The sequence below is a fragment of the Vespula vulgaris genome, chromosome 6 (assembly GCF_905475345.1).
Source record: "Vespula vulgaris chromosome 6, iyVesVulg1.1, whole genome shotgun sequence".
Taxonomy (NCBI): domain Eukaryota; kingdom Metazoa; phylum Arthropoda; class Insecta; order Hymenoptera; family Vespidae; genus Vespula; species Vespula vulgaris.
In genome coordinates this window covers 8,795,899-8,814,009 of record NC_066591.1, presented here as the reverse complement: position 1 = coordinate 8,814,009, position 18,111 = coordinate 8,795,899, and the positions used below count along the sequence as shown (strand labels likewise).

Here is an 18,111-nt window from a genome sequence, read left to right as displayed (position 1 = left end):
ACGATTTATCACGGTCGATATTTTTTTTTAAGTGAAATTTATTTAAAATTTAGTTAAAAAAAAGAAAAAACAAACAAAATAACATTTAGAATAATTAATATACAAAAATATCGTTGGATTCATTCGAGTTAAAAACGTTCGATGTTAATTTTTATGAAAAATATTGAAAAGTAAAAGAACGATAAAGTAGATAAAAAATGGCGATCGTGGTTACACATAGCGATGGTGCAGCAGCGACAACGTGACGAATGATTCGCGCCAAGCGAGTTCCCGCGTAAAGGCAAGCTCAACGTTGATTGGTCCATTTCGTCGAATCGTGTAGCTTGGTTAAGTACAGCTGGTAAGTCGGCAGATGGCAGTAGCATTAGGTCCGTCCGGCGCATCGCACAAGGCGGCTCGCCATTGTGCCCCGTGATTGCCTGCCGAAGTTTTCGTGTTTGTGAAGGAGAATTGATCCGGTTTTTAGCAGTCTTCTGCGTGCCTACTAACTGTGCCGCTATAACGGGTAAGTCAAAAATCATTGTGCCGTGGAAGATTGACGTTGTACGTTATTCGTTAAATAATTTTCAAGTGTTGAGTGAAAAAGCGTCCTGCTCGCCCGTTTCTCGTCTTTTTTCTTCTTTTTTTTTTCTTCTGTCTTTCGTTCTATCTTTTTCTCTCTTTCATCGTTCCCGGCATATTCCGTCGAGTTAAAAGTTAAAACGGTAAACGACTTTGTACACGTAGCACGTTCGTTTTTTTACTTCGCTAATGGAGTAACGGCGTGCCGACGTTACTCGACTTTTTGGGGGTTAGTTTTGTGCCACTGGCGGGCACGCTCGCGTTCGCGCGCGCGCGCGCGCGTCCGTTCGTTCGTTCGTCGTTCGTCGTTCGTCGTTCGTCGTTCGTCGTTCGTTCGTCGTCTTTTTGCCTCCTTCCTTCCTGTCCTTACGATCGTTTCGTTCTTCTTCAATTCGATGCAGTGTTGTAGGATGGAACACGTAAACTTGTATACAAGTTTTCGATTGTCTTTTTTTCGTTTGTTATTTTTTTTTTTTTTAATTTTATTTCCTTCCTTTTCCTTATTTCCTTGTTTTTCGAATACAATATTTCATATAAGATAAAAGAAACAGAGAGTGAAGGAGAGAGGGAGGAAGACAAATAAGCGAGTTTGAAATTTATAGACTAGACGTTGCACGTTGTTTTTCCAGGAGGCGTCGCACCGTATTATACGATAACAACAATGACGGCGACGTCGTCGACGACAACGACGACGACGACGACGACGACGACGACGAGGGTCGACAGCCAAAGTCGATAATTCCGGCAGTTCGCTTCGGCTTCTTCCGTCGGAATTCGTTCGAATTCTTTCGTGCGTTTATCGGAACATTACAACGTGTCTCGGAAAATCTCGTCAATAGCCGAGTCCTCCTCCTTCTCTTCCTCCTCCTCTTCCTCCTCGTCGTCGTCGTCGTCGTATCGTCATCATCTCATCATAATCATCGTTATCGTCGTCGTGATGATTGTCTTTCATTGTTATTCTTTCGGTTACAAATTTTTCTGCTCTCGTTTTATTGGACTAGGATTAAAAAAGAGGTGGGTGGGGCATAGGGGGAAGAATTACACACATTAGAAAAAGACAGCGTGATCAGCGCTACTTCACGAGGATTTCTCTTGTCGTCGTCGTCGTCGTTTCTCCTTCCTCCTCTTTGCGTATGTCCGTCGTGTTATCGTGAAAGATAACACGATGGATCACAATTTTATTATCTGTTTATGCTCGACTGTAATGTTTCAATCGCAACGAACGTAATGTTATTTTTTCTTTTTAGGTTTGTCCAATTTATTTTCCATCTATATACCTTAAAGATTTCTTTTGTCTTTTTTTCCTATTTGGCGATTTGTTATGGATAAATTTTGATGGAACGAAATTTGAGGTTAGGTATTTATAGAACACATGCGCGTAGTAACAAGATGGGAGAAAATTTAAATTATTCCGAACGAATAATAAGTGCTTGTTTCGTTTGATATATGGATATTTTACACACACACACACGCAGAATTTTTTTACATAGAATATAATTGATATCAACGTTACACATATGGGTATACAGCAACATTTGTGTATGTATATTGATATAATGTTGATATTTCACATTACATATATATTACAGCTACATTATATATAAATGTGAATATACTAATCCGTTGATATACTAATATGTTGATACAATAATATGCTGATATTAACATTATATGCGTATGTTATATTTTTCAGAAAATATTCTCTTTCATGATCCAAGGTTTTATTAAAATAATTAATGTATCGTTATCAGCATTATTTTTATTCCTCTCTCTTAGACTCGTTAGTCTTAAGAAACTCGAGCGTAACCGACGAAACGCACGTCGGAGAATCTCGATGACCTCGAAAGAGAGACTTTGCGAATGCATGCAACCATCTGCGCTATAGCATTTCTTGCGTTTATACTCTCGCGTAGGTTAGCTCTCGGCCGTATACATGTAGCTTCTTTGGTAACAAGTCACGTGACTTGCCAATAAACACTTATCCGTAAGAAATCGTTTCAACGAATTTGAAATGATTTCGACAAATTTTGCGACCAGGTTCTTATTCTTTCCTCTCTATTTTCGTTTTTCTCTTCTTTTTATTTATTTTCATTAAAAATTTAATTATTTTTTTTTTATATGCGTACAGAGTACAACGCATGCGCGCGCACACACATAACAAGTGTATGTAAGTATATATATACACGATATATATATATATATATAAGCATATATATCAATATATATAAGTATATACATATTAAACACTATATATATATATAAGTGTATATATATACAATATATATAAGCATATATATGTGGGTACGTTAAGTAATGGCGTGGGATCGATCAACGTTCGCCATCTTCTTCCTTCACTTACCATCGACAACACCTATACGTGTAAGGTATTACACTGGAATGCTTTCGAACACGATCATGAGTTTTCGTAGGAGGTATTTGGATAATAATAACTGCACGAAAGATACAGATATCTAAAGAACTTGTTAGAAAAATATTCGTTACTTTCTTTTTTCGTAGTTTTATATTCGGTTTTTTCGGATCATAGTTAGGATCACCAATATCCCATATCATATCGTTCCTTATTAAAATATACTTTGATTAATTCATATTAATTTTTTCTCTTTTTCGTTGAATAATATTTTGTTAGATTCAATTTTTATTAATAATCTTTTACAGACGTTTTACTTTTTCTTTTTTTTTCTATTATGATAAAAACGAGCTTTTTTTTTTTATATTTTTGTAAATCACATTTAAGAAAAGTAGAAAAGAAAAGTTGATTTTAGAATCCATGTAGTTTTTTTCCCCGTTCATTTATTCGTCGAAAAAGCTTTTCTATTGCTTTGGTGTGGCGCTGTTACTGTGTCCGACCAACGCGTAGACAAACCAGTCGAGAGTAAACAAGTATTTTGAATACAAAACGTGTATCCTTGGAACGCGGGTATTACGGTGTTACGATTTTACGTGACCAGTTTTCATTGTGGAAATTCGTGCCTGCGAATGAGCGCGTCTATTTTCTGTAGTATTTCATGTTATTTCATGAACTGTATTGAGATGAACGGAAGTCGCAGGACCGTTAGATACATGATATATATATATATCTTGCGATCTTCGAGTTGTATCTCACCTTTTTTTTACTTTTTTAATTTTTTTTTGTTTCGTTTTTAGGAGAAATTAAGTCATGTGACATGGACGATAGCTTATGTAGAAAGAAAGGAAAATAAAAACGAGTAAAATAAAGAGAAAAAGTAGTTGCATAAAATCGTTAAAGACCAGACGTTTATATTCAGTCGGTTTTTCGATTTTATTTTATTTCGCGAGAACTTATTTTGAGGTTATGTTCTTTCAAGTTATTACAAACGTTCGAATAACGATAACAATGCTTCTCGTTTTGGTGAATCGTTTTCTCTATCGTCTTTTGTTCTCTCTTGAATTTCTTCAACGGTTTTACGTAACATTCAGTCACAGTCTAGTTAATTGTTTGGAATTTAGAACAAGAATAGGCGTCAGTCTCCTTATTCCTATTTCTTGTGTCTTTCTTAGATATGCCTATGTATTTGTATATGCGTGGTACTGTTTCTCTAACTTGTACTATAACGTCCATTAGATTTAATGGACTTTATATATATATACATATATACTTATTTACATACAGAATACCATTTACATACGTAAATATGTTTCCAGATAAATATGTCTAATAAGTAATATACGTTCTCAGTATTTTATTATGTCAACAAACAATATTGAATTTAATATAGCAAACAATAGCAGTTTTGATATTTTTGTAAAATATTGATATTATTTATTGAGAAATTCAAAACTATACTATACTACAGTAATATCGGAATTTGTCGTAAAAAATACTAAAAATACAGCATTTATCTAAATATAAAATTTAAAAAATTTATCGACATTATTATAGTACATCATACATTATATAGTAATATTGAGTTGATGAAGAAAAAGTATCGAAATTTTCTATAAAAAATTTTTGAATGCAATGTTATTAACGTAAATATAAAATTTTGCAAATATTTCGACGTTATTATACTATAGTATACTATCAAATTGACTAATAAGTATTTAACGTCAAAATTGTTAATAAAACATCCTAAATACAGCTACATTATACGTGTGTATTTACAACATTGTATCTTTAAATACAAAATACTGCTAATTTCGACGATATACTTAGTGACCAAATCAATATTATAATATATAGTAACGTAGAAATTTATAGGAAAAAAAAAACAAAAAACATTGAATACAGTTATTTATTTAGATGTAAAATATTGCAAATTCTTGACATTACTAAGTTTCCATTGTACAATAATACAGTATATTATAGCATAGTATTTAAAAGTAGTATAGTATAGTATTTAATTGACCAACAAGTAATATCACAATCTTTAGTATGCGATACCTGATACAATGTTATTTATGTAGATTTAAAGTACCATAAATTTCACTATACTTAGCTAACCTAATAGTACACGCACACATTCACAAAGAGAAAGACAGAGAAATAGACAGACAGACAGATAGACAGAGACAGATACGTAGATACATACCCATATATTATACAGTGTTTTGCGAGAGATAAGTTTTGGGCTAGGTCAAGTTAAGTCGGATTAGAGGATAGTCTGATGTGAGTCGTCGTGGGACAGAGAGTTTCTCGTAAGTTGGGGGTGGGTTTTAAGGGTGGGGATAGTTCTCTCTCTCTCTCTCTCTCCGTCCTCTTCATCCCTCGTGGCACAACAAAGCGTTTCCAGGGTAACTGTTAGCTCGAGGTTGCCATCACAAAACTTTCCAGCTTGTGACTGAAAACATTAATGTAGGGGTTCCGCGGTGAGCGCGCGCATATTCGAAAGGGGTGGGGGCAAGGGCTCACCGCGTGCACGCAAATATGAGAGAAGAAGAAAGACAGAGGGAGAACTCACACGCCCATTGACACGCGAGCACGCGTGTTCTCCTCTCGACTTTGTCCTCTCGTCTAGGCGTTCCCTATGTGCCACGCACATCTTTTTTTCCCTTCTTTTCTCTTTTTCTTTCTTTTTTTTAATTTATTTATTTTTTATTTACTTTGTTCTCTTTGTCGTAATATTCTCTTTGTGTATATGTGGGAGACAAAAAGGAGAGATATATATCTCGTGTGAACATTGAAGATGATAGCTTATAGTTTATATATATATATATATAGAAAATGTGTCAGATAGGGGGGGGGGGTTGAGGAGTTTATGAATACATGTAAGTTTCATGTTAATGTGTAAACAAGAATTATTATTATTATTCCTTTTTTCTTCTCCTGAGAATAAATCACAATATCGTTATTCTCTAGACAAATTAATTGAATGTTTCTAATGAGTTCGTTTCAATTTCAAAAGTAAAATGGTGGTAATAGAAATAAAAATTAAACGAGAGAATAATATATATTCCACGGATTTATAAAAGACAATTTATAAAACAGATTTATAAAAGTAATCTTTTCTTAACTTTTAACTATAATGTATTATACTATTCATACAGATTTTATTATATTTTTATAATAACATTACTGTGCATGATCTCGTTACTGACCTTGACAGTATACTAAGTTACATCATATAAGCACACACAGTCCAAGACTGATGTAATTACAGACAATGTCACGGTTTATGTTGCCTTGCGTTAACTTTCTGATTGGTCGTTATTGAAGAACTTTAGTCTATTTAACTATTAGTCTATTTATTTCCTTTTTTGGTATTAGTTCTATTTTATTCTTTTTTTTATTTCTTTATTTTTAAATTGTGAAGTATTGTTAAGTGATATCACAAAAGTCGAATGAAATTAGCTGATAATATATATATATATATATATATAATATTACTTTGTAAAACACACATCTATAGTTTTCGTATTTTCTTTTTTTTAAATATAATTTCTCACCTAATATTTTATCGCTATATAATGTAATATAAATTAGAAAATATTAGCATATTTCGTGTATGATTACAGTACTATCTATACACTATGTATTTTATATTACAACATATTTATCAATAGTATATATATCAACAACAACGTGTGTGTGTGTGTATTGTGTAGAAAATCAGCAAGATCATTTGATAACGTAAAATACGTGATTAATAGAAAAAGACGTAGTCTTTTAACATGCAAATTTCAACCACATATACATACATACACAGACTTACATAAAAGTGACTACGCTAGGCGCGTGTTTACACCTGCTCACCGGTTTCTTAATTTGCATGAAATATAGGTTACTATGCGACCTCGCTTGATATCGTACTTTTACGTTGAATAGTACTAGAGTTGCACGAGTTCCTTTTCTCTAACATAAACTCTTCCTCGAAGAAATATATTACGAATTTTCTTTTTAATCTCGTCATCGTGCGAAAATGTAAAGGAAAGAATACAACATTTTTTTAGTTTTTGCAATTAGTTAAAAGAAAAAAGAAAAGAAGTTGAACCTGTTATCTGAAGAATGTTCGTTATTAGAACATTTATACAGCTAGATTAAAACGTTTACAGATATACTAATGTGACTTTCTACTTACGTTCATTTTGTATATTTAACAGCATATATTATACTATTATTGAACCTTCTTAAAATGTTAAGAATAATTTTAATATAGAAAGTGTATTTTGTATTTAATGGTCCTAATGAATCAGAAAGATATTCATTAGAAGATAAATTACATTTTTCAAATTGTAGAAATTATCGATATTTTTTTTTTAAATGTTTTTCATTGGAAGTACCTAAAAAATATGCAATATATATGTATGTGTTTTTTATATCGAATTAAGAAAAAGATAATAACCGTACGAACAAAATTTTCAAACAAATATATAAATTAACATCTCATTCATTTTCCTATATACACAATATGAAATAAATAAATAAAAAAAAGAAAAAAAGAGAAAAGAAAGCGGAGTAACTTCTCAATTTTCTATTTGAAAAAAATACAAAAGGAGAAGCGTATATGGAAAGGTAGATATTGTGAGAAAATTTTTACGTTGAGATTGTAACCACGAGAAATTTTCAAACAAATATGCAAATTAATATCACATTTATTTTATCATATATACAAAATATGGAATTAAAAAGAAAAACAAAAGAAATGGAAAACGAAAACGGAGTAATTCTTTGAGATGTGTAGTCTAATTTGAAAAAATAAAAAGGATAGTAGAAAGATGTCTCTGTGATGCGTGTGTGTATATTTGTGCATGCGTATGCATATGTGTATGCGTAAGAGAGATCGCAAGAAAATTTGCACGTTGAAATTGTAACCATTCGGTAGATTTTAAAGCACCGTTTTAGGAGGTCGGTAAACGCCTGACACGAAGAGAAAAATACATACATACTACGTATATGCATTCATACGTATATAGATACATACATACATATATATATATATACATACATATGTAACACACACACGTATGCACACGGCATCTCATCGATTCGCTGCTTCTCATGCGTTCTAGTTTGCCGCCTAACCTGGCGGTAAACATCTTTACTAAGTGTAACGAAAAAGCGGACCGTTAAATTTGCTTCGTATAAAATGCGGACACAGTAATCTCTTTTTATAGATATGCGCGTGCATACACACACACACACACACACACACACAATGTTTAACGTATATACAACATGTATCATCTTACGTTTTTTATATTATTAATTCAATCAGTATTAATTAGTTTTTTTTTTATTTATATGAAAATGTTGTTGAGAAATTTATTATTTGGGTATTAAATTATAAATTTACACATACAGTAACACATTAGCTTTATAATCGATTTAATTGTTTTAAGATTTTTTATTCTTACATTAAAATGTTTTATAATGAAATATTTTAAATTATTAAAAATTTTACACTTATTTTGATTGCTTTTTTTGCTCTCTCTTTTTTTTTTTATAAATATGGAATATAAAGATAATTCGATTATAACGTATCCTTCACGTTACTATTTTTTATTTATTTATTTTATTTTTTAGTTTCGAGATAAACATGTAAAAGTGTACATAGATATTATGTATACATATTTATATATCTTTGAGTATATATATTTCTTTTTTATTTCACTATAATTATTCGTCGATGTCCTTGAAAGTACTTAATTAAGGGAAAAAAATGCTGAACCAATAATTTTACGCATTCAATAACTTAACTCTATTTTTTTCAATTAATTCTTAATCTTATCTCAGATTGCTAACATTTTCAATGATAATAAAAAAAAATTATAGGATTTAACAAGATCTTCCGAAATCAATGACACAATAAAAAAGAAAAAGAGAAAGACAAAGTTACGTCTTTACGACCACGAATAACCGGTTTATGTATTATAAAAGAAGTTGTTCGAAAGGTCAATGATTTAGGTTTAACAAAATATCGATAAACACACGCGCGTGTGTGTGTAATATGATATATTAACATTAATATAGCGTCCCAACGAAAAGTATCAATCAGGTTTACTACGATATCTACTGTTTTTCTTGTTTTTCTTTTTTACCGAAAAAGATCAATTTTTTTTCGAGAAAAATCAATTTTATTTTTGAAAGAAACATTTATCCTTGTCTTAAATTCACACATTGTGGACTAATCTTCCAACTATTGGAAGGTAAGTTTAAACGGCAAGTAGAATCAAGTGAGATCATATCGTTATTAAAGTCTTTTAATTCTGATATTATTTGTTTCAATTTTGAGTTAATAATTTCCGAGAAAATACGTTTCGAATTTTAAGATATAATAAAATGGAAATTCAGTTTTACCACTTGATCTCTGTTGCCAAGATTTTTGAATAGGGTTGTTACTCCTCGTAAAGAGTATAAATGAAAGTGAGTGAATTTATGAGGTGGCTCCGTTACCCTAAAAAATAAAATTGATCTGTCTCTTTGCGCTTTCCGGAAAAAAATCACCGGATTTTATAATAATCCTGATGGACATTTTTTTTATTGGGGCACTTTTTATACATTAAATATGAATATATTTGCCTCGTGTATACACACACATACATGTATACATGCGAGAGAGAAAGAGAGAGAGAGAGAGAGAGACCGTGAATTTGATCGACCATGTTCGTAGATTGCTTAAGAAAATTGCGACAGTGTTAGACATTCCTCGAGTCCCTCTGGCTAAGGAGTTTCCCTTTTTTGAATTTCACCACCTCCTCCTCCTCTTTCCTTTTTCTCCTTCCTCTTTCTTCTTTTGCTTCCTTCTATTCCTCCTTCCGTCGTCCTCGTTGTCGACTCGTAGGCCTTGGAACTCGAGGAGTACTTTTACGTCGATGGAATGCAGCGATCGCAGAGTCGTCGGTTGCTTGATCTAGGTCTCTTGTGATTAGTATGGAGAGGAGGTGGTATACCTATACCGTCGCAGCAAAAATTGCATATGATCGCATACATACAATAACTCGCTAGTACGAATGTACAAATCTTGAATTTTTTGCCTGAATTTTATTTATTTTACGATCTTGCGCCTTAATTTGGCCGTAAATTTGGATAAATTTAGGGGGAAAAAGAAGAAAAAAATGTCGCTGAAAAAAAAAGAAATGAAAAAATTAGTGAAAAATTTTTAAACAGAAATGCAAGGAAATTCGTTGATATTTTTTCCTTTCTTACTTTTTTAAAGATAAAATATTCTGCACTCTAATTTATAATAATCATCCAATTATTTTTATTTCTGAAGAAAGAAAGAAGTCTGAAAATGATTTAATTTGTTTTTTTTGCGTCAATCTTTCTTATCTTTTTTTTCTTTTTACTGCGTAACGGATCCTTAATACGCGATTGATAAACTCTCAATTATTATTAATTCTGAAAAAAAAAGAGTTACTCCTATAGATATGCTTTCTGTAGAAATCTGCCTTATTCTTTTTCTTTCTCTCCTTTCTTTCTTTTCCTTTTTATTTTTTTTTAGTAAACGAATCGTTGGTAATCGATTGGTAAGTTACGTAAAATTCGTTTTTTAACTGAATTGACTTAAAACGAGAGAAATTTTTTTGGAACTTTTTTACCAATTCGTATTTCGTGGCGGTTCGTATTTACGCGCAATGCTCGTTAGCACGATATTTTCCTAGCTGGTCCGATTTCCTCTTGAGAACTCTCGAAAAATACGAAGTTTGTAGTAGTAATGTTTATAAGGTATGTATTTTTGGAAGGCCATGAGGAAAAAAAAAGAAAAAAAAAAGAGAGAAGTATGTATCCTGAAACTCGTTAGTTATCGATGTGTATATTTAGAACGGCTAGAGCAACGATATACGAGAGAAAAAGGATTCGTTTATTTTTTCGAATAGAAATGTAAATTTTTTCAAACTTCTTATACTGAACTATTCCCTATTGCTGGATTTTAAATTAGGCTTTCTCGAAATCAAAAAAGGATTTCAACAAATTTTTGTTTGTATGATTTAAAAGTTGCATACATAAAAGAACGAACGAGAAAAATCCCTCATTTCTTTTTTAGCTGTATTTGTTTCGTTATATTTATTTTTATGTATAAACATTTTGATATATAATTATTTTGTTGATATAATTATTTATATATTTATAAATAATTATATCAACATATAATTATTTAAAAAAATGACTAAATATATGTTTATTTCTTTTCATATAATTATTTTATAACTATAATATTTAATATATTATTATATGTAGTCACTTTCTTTTGTATATAATAATTTTCATCTATGGAATCGTCTATTCTATACATACATACATAAATAAAAATTATCTACGTAATTACAATTATATACATGTATATCCTTTATTCTAATCCTTTTTTATTGCCGTTAATTCTATAATCACACAGTAGTACTCTATATTTTTATTTTTCATTCATTTATCTTCTTTCTTTTTTTTTAATAATTATTTCCATACTATCATGTATAATTTATTTTTCTTTCTATCTTTTTTTTATCTCTGAAGTAATAGTTTTTTTTTTTAAATCCATAGTAATAAATTATTTCTCTTTTTTTTTACTACATTATTTCACAATCATTCGTTTCAAAAGACATCGCGATTCGTGTCACCGACGGACTGACTCCATTAAATACGTTGTGAAATGCGTAAAGCTTGCGGATCGTTGCCTATCTTTGCTCTCAAAGTGAGAAATACGTTCGTTCGTTCGTTCGTTCGTTCGTTCGTTCGTTCGTTCGTTTGATCGTGCATGCCTGCATTATTCAATAGATAGCCATTCGATCTTCGTACGTTCACATGATAATATCTTTTATTGCCATTACTAATCTGTCATTTCAACACTTGTTACCTGTATATGTATCTACAGGATATACCAAAAGTCCTTAAGCTAAAAGTATTAAAAGTACCTAAGTGGTATTAAAAATTCGTTTATTTCGTTTTGATATTAGTTTAGATTATTTTGTTGTTTGTTTTATTTTTTCTTTAGATTGTAAAACTATGAATTACGTGTTTACAAAGTTTCGAAAAGGAGTAATTGACTTTTAAGCTCATTTAAGAACTTTTGGTCCATCCTGTATACGTATACGTACGTATGTAAATACGTATGTATAGACTTATAAAATACACCTGTCGCCATGCCTACGCTTTTCATTTTATCTTATCCTTTTTGTTTTCGGAGCTGTCATTTTGTGGAACATGATAACAAATTGCATTTTTTCCCTTTTTTCTTTTTCTCTTTTTCTCTTTTTTTTTTTTCGTTTATCTCTTCGTCATAATTTGTCTTCAAATTTAGACATAATTCTCTTTTTAGAATTTTGAGTATCGATTTTCGGTTTTAATTTTATGTATTTTCATTTTTTTACTTATCTTTTTTTTCTACAGGATGGCTAAAGGTTCTTATCCAAAAGTTCTTTCGTTATATTAAAAATCAGTTACTCTCTTCCAGGACCTTCTAGACTCATAATTAAGCAAAGAAATTTTCCAAGCTGAATTTGTAGTTTTACAATCTGTAAATAAAATTTTAAAAATGTTTCAGAAAAGAGTAATTGGTTTTTAAACTTGTCTAACGACTTTTGGCTATTTCTGTATTTTTATATTTCACGTTTAATTTTTATTATGTTTTTCTTCTTTCTCTCTTTTTTTTTTTCTTTACAAATTTTTATCCGTCATTATCATCAACATCATCATCATCAGAAAGAAATCCTTGAATTGTTGTATTTTAATTTAATCTAATTTTTAATGCCCTTTTATTTCAATAATTTTTATTTATCATTATTTATCAATTTATTGTTATTTATTTGAAAAAAAAGAGACGAATGAATCGAAAGATTGAGAAATCATGTCCTGCATCAGCAACAAAGCAACGTTTTCATCTCTTTAAACTTACATAACGTTTTCTTTTACCATAGAAGTTGTCCACCTGCTAGTCATATAAGTCAAATGTTTACCTTAGAAGTCCTGTTAGGTATTCAAGAGTGCGATAAATGTGCATAAAAGCAAAGGACCACGATTCCGTGTATGTATGTATGTATTACACAGCTGACGATGACAGGAGGTAGACTTTTCGTTTGGTGAACGGTATATACTTGATGCGTGTCGGTGTTTTACTCGTGGTATTCTTACGTAAAACGTTTATGGGATTGTCGACGATGCATAGACTACGACCACTATATATTCATATTCATTTATGAGAAATTCTTATTCTGATATTTGTATTAATAAAATTAATGAATAAATGTTTCGTTTTTGGAATACAATTTTTTATTTCAGAAAACAATGTTAATCTTATATTTACAAAAAAAATTTATACATAATTGTGCGTTAATTTAAATTTTTTATAATTTTCTATGGATGAACACACACACACACATAATATTTTTCATTTCAGTAAGAATTTTTTAATTTAACATTTGCAAAATGGAATTTATATAAAATTAATCATTAAAATTTTCGATAATTTTCAGTGGATTTTAATCAAACTTTGTTGATACAATAAATTGTTTACAACAGTGTAATAAAGTTACAACATTGAACAAAATTTTAGAGAATTGTTTTTAAGGTTATATTTTTCTTAATCCTTTTTTATATACGTAATCCTATTTTTAATATTTTTATTAAATAAAAAGTAGTAGCAGAAACAATTAATTAATTAATTTATGTTTGTGCGTGTGTTATAATTGCATTGCATTGCATTGCATTGGACGTAATTCACATTTTAAATCTGACCATTTCGATCATGTCAATTTGAAGAGGTTAATATCAATAGTTTTTCTTCGTGTCAAGGATAATGGAATGAGCATTTCGAATCAAATCGAAAAAATTTCTTCTTTCTTATCTCATTGTACTCCAATTAAAATCTTCGCAATGAATTCCCACAAGATTCGAGTCAAGAGAGCCATATTTGTAATCGCTATGAAGCACACATGATGCTGGATTAATGTATCATACTGAGAGATCAACCTTGAATAATTGGGGCCAAATGCGTTCTCTCTCTTTCTCTCTTTCTCTCTTTATCTTTCAATACTTAAGACGAATGATGCATGTGCACGATATATGGATATGGACATTTATTCTTTTTTTTAAATTTCCCGCGTTCCTCTCGTATTCGTCATCGGTGATGATCGAGATATATATGATCTCTTAATTTGAAAGAATTCATGAAGAATATTACATAAATCGATTTTCATCGATTTTTCATAGGAAAGTTTTATATCGATTGGACGCGTGCAAGTTTTGCATATATTTTTTTTTGTTTTGGTTTTTCATAGATACAGGACTGGCCAAAAGTTTTTAGATGCTTTTATTTTATTTCAAAATCGTTGACTTTATTTCGAGACTTTTTAGGCTTGTAATTAAGTTTGCGGTTTTACCTTTTACAGCTAAACTTATAGTTTTACGATTTGAGAAAATGATTAATCTAAAAAGTATCAAATTGATTTTTAAAACAGTTGAAGAACTTTTGGTCCATCCCTGTATTTTTGTAATATATTTTTAGATTGAATAGTTTCTTATTTACTTATTTATTTAATTGTCATTTTGTTTTATTTGATTCCGTAGATTTTTTTTTAGGATTTACGAAAATCTTATGTAAATAAATTTACATAAATAGAAGATTGAACTTGTTCAATGAAAGAAAAAAGATATGCGCGTGCACACACACACACGTACAAATGATTACATATTTACGAACTATTTAATATTATATCAAATCAATAATTTGAAAAAGTTATATATATATATATATATATTCACACATTTGAAATATTTATTAATTTATTTAATTTATCGTTGAATCAAATTTAATCATTTAATTACTTTATATACATTTTTTAATAATAATTAATCTTTAATTTTAATCTTTTATTTATTTATTTATTTATTTTTTTTTGTTAATAGATATATAGAAAATTTTAAAAAGATAGGTTCTTGAAAAACCTCTATAAAAAATATTGAAAATATTTACAGGTACATTTACGTGAGAGATTAGAAATACTTAGGAGAGTGTAAGGAGTGGACGCGTTAGAGATGGCCTTGAACCTGGCATTGCTCGACCTTGCCAGGGGCGCATCCTCCTTCACCCACCCTCTCTAACCCCACCCTCACCCCTCCTCTTCCTTCTCCACCTTTCTCTCTTTTACGAGTACGAAACTTTTGCTTTCACTTTGCGTCGCATTTCTGCCCACGTGTCGTGCTTAATCCACGCACGAGATCGCGATAGTGAAAGTGTGAGAGCGAGAGAGAGAAAGAGAGTGTGTGTGTGTGTGTGAAAGAGAGAGAGAGAGAGAGACCATTGGAATCGTTTAGTCACATTATCTCTTTCATTCGTAATTTTAATCGTATTGAAAGGACATCTAATGGTTGCCTAAGTGTGTATTAGTTATAATAATTATATGTTGTATATAATTATATGTTGTAATAAATATATAACTTAATAATCATGTAACTTCGAATTCACGTTAAGTGGGCTAAAAGTTATTAGGGGTTTTTAAAAATCAATTTCTGTTTTTCGAGACATTTTAGTTTTATTTTCTTTCTTTTTTTTTTTCGGATTGTAAAATTACAAACCATGCTTGTAAAAGTACGAGCCTAAATATAGAGGCTGAAAAGTCTCAAAAATGAGTAATTTATTTCTAAAATTATTTAAGGATTTTTGGCTTACCTAAGAATTGTTGAATCGTATATGTGTGTATGTGCGCGCGTAAGTGTGTGTTTTTTTAAATCCTTTTTATTCTTAAAGATTATCTGACTATTTTGACGACAAATTTTCATCTATTTTCAAATTTAAATGACTCGGCTAATATAATATACTTTTTTTTACACACACATATATATATACCTGTATGTACTCTAATTCTAGAACCTTCTGATCGATGAGAATGAGGTCATTCTAATTTTCCTTCTAAGCAGAAATAATTCATAGCTTGTAAATTAATTTTGTTTGCCCTTTCGTAGCTATTTGACCTGACCTGTCGGTAATTACGGGTAATTATTGTAATTTCTTTTTTTATTTTATTTTCTATTGTCCCGTTTCTTAATGCGTCAATCTTTTTTCTTTTCCTTTTTTTTTGGAAAATAGGCAGAAGAAGAATTGAAAAATAGAGAGAAAGCGTGGGTAACTTATCGACGCGTGCGTAACGATAGTCTTAGAGCTTAGCACGCGAATCTTGTCCTTTATAACAGCAATTGAAATGTTCTCACGATTGCTATAACGAGGGTTATGTAATATCATTAGTATTTCATTTTCATTTTTTATTATTTCTTTCTGTTGATATAACTAATCTTAATTTTGTTATTTATTGTTTATTTTCATGTCGAAAAAAATATAAGCAATTTTTATTGAAATGACTGCCAATGAACGTATTAATATTTTCTTTTTTCTCTTATAAGAATAATCCAAATACAAATGTTAATCTTCCATATTTTAACTTTTTTTGGTTTTATTAATTAAATATAAAAATAAAAATATTTTCGTTTTGTTATTGATATTTTTTTTATTTTTCTTGCATTTATTTTAATAATATGTATATTCAAAAAAAGATTATCTAACTGTATTATATAGGGTGTAGTCGAAAAGTTTAAAAGTGATCTTAAAAATCAATTACTTCTTTTCGAGACTTTTTAGGCTCATTTTCTTTTATCGTATTGTAAATCTAACTGGAAGTCTAAAAAGTCTCGGAAAAAAAGAAAAGGAAAGTAATTGATTTTGAAAATCATCTAGGAACTTTTGGCTTCCATCCTGTGTATATGATAATAATTACTTACCTACGTGTAATTAAAATTTTAGAGAAGAATAAGTTTGAAGATCACTTTCAAAGTTTGTCTTTAACTTCTTAAAGCGGATGAAGTCACATTGAGTTAACGGAGAAATGCACGATGAGAATCTTTAGACTACGTTTCTAAAAGCCAACCAGCAAGTATTCGGGATGGCACTCGTGATTTGCATATTTTCGACGACATTAACGGAGATTAGTCTCTCTCTCTCTCTCTCTTTTTTTTCTTTTTTCTTTTTTGTCTCAGCAAAAGACGTTGACCTCGCTACTCAAGTGGATTTCTGGCAGACTATCATGAAATCTCTTTCTAGAGAAACGTTAAAAGTACTTAGAAGTAGGGAAAAATATTGAAAGAAAAATAAAAAGATAAATATAATTTATCTCGGAAAATTATTAACAATTTCGTCATTTTATTCGTTTGAAAAAATTATGCCTGTTTTAAATTATATTTTCTTTTCGAAATATTTTGCTCTTTTTAAAATCTATTCTTTCTTTTATCGTTGTTCTTTTTTCAAAAACTATGTAAATTTTAAAATCATTACAAGAGTTTTAGATTAGATTTTCTTCTCGAAAAATTATGTAATTTTTAGGTTATATTCTTTTTTTTTTGTAGAATATAGGCAATTTTTTAAGGTTATATTTTCTTCTTGGAAAATTATTACAAAAATTATGTGATTCCTAAATTAGATTCTTTTTTTCCGACAAATTATACACTTTCAAAAATCAATTTTCTTTTTAAAAAAATTATGTGATGTTTAGATTATGTTATTCAGCAAAAATTAAGCAATTTTTTCAAGGATTTATTTTCTTGAAGAATTATGCAATTTTTAAATTATACTCATTTTCTTCTAGATAAATTATGTAATTTTTAGGATCTATTTTTTTTGTTTTTTGATAAATTGTTCCATTTTTAAATCATTTTTGTATCATGTCAATGTCATATTTGAAAATAAAAAGAGCATTTGTTAACTTGTTAAATATTTATAATATATTATGAAAAGAAATGACGAAGTAATCGAATTATCATTATGACGAAATTTCGTTTCGAAGATATCCAACGGTGAATGGATCTTGATCGAGTTGCATGATAATTCAATTAGTGTCCTATTTTAGACGGGAAATTAATTAGTTAGACGCTTTATAATAATATCATTATATATTACCTTACGCGCATAAATTTGTCTAATTTAAATTTTCCACTAATTTGAGTTTTTTATTTTAACTAATAAGTTATTATGAGTATTTCATGAAATAGATAAACAAATCTTAATAAAATAAATTTCTACCTTTTTAAGTTAAACAATTTTTTTGTTTTTATTCAACTTATTAATTGGATACAAAGATTTAGAACAAACATTAAAT

At 29.8% G+C, this 18,111-nt stretch overlaps 1 protein-coding gene across 2 annotated transcripts in view; it reads left to right on the top strand.

Moving 5' to 3' along the window:
• The first annotated feature begins 201 nt into the window (after window positions 1–201).
• Window positions 202–18,111, top strand: part of LOC127064697 (heterogeneous nuclear ribonucleoprotein K) — a 146,806-nt gene continuing 128,896 nt past the window's right edge. For both annotated transcript variants that reach the window (XM_050996139.1, XM_050996140.1), the window contains exon 1: window positions 202–505. The gene's annotated coding sequence lies outside the window, so the exon portion shown is untranslated. The remainder of the gene's footprint in view (window positions 506–18,111) is intronic.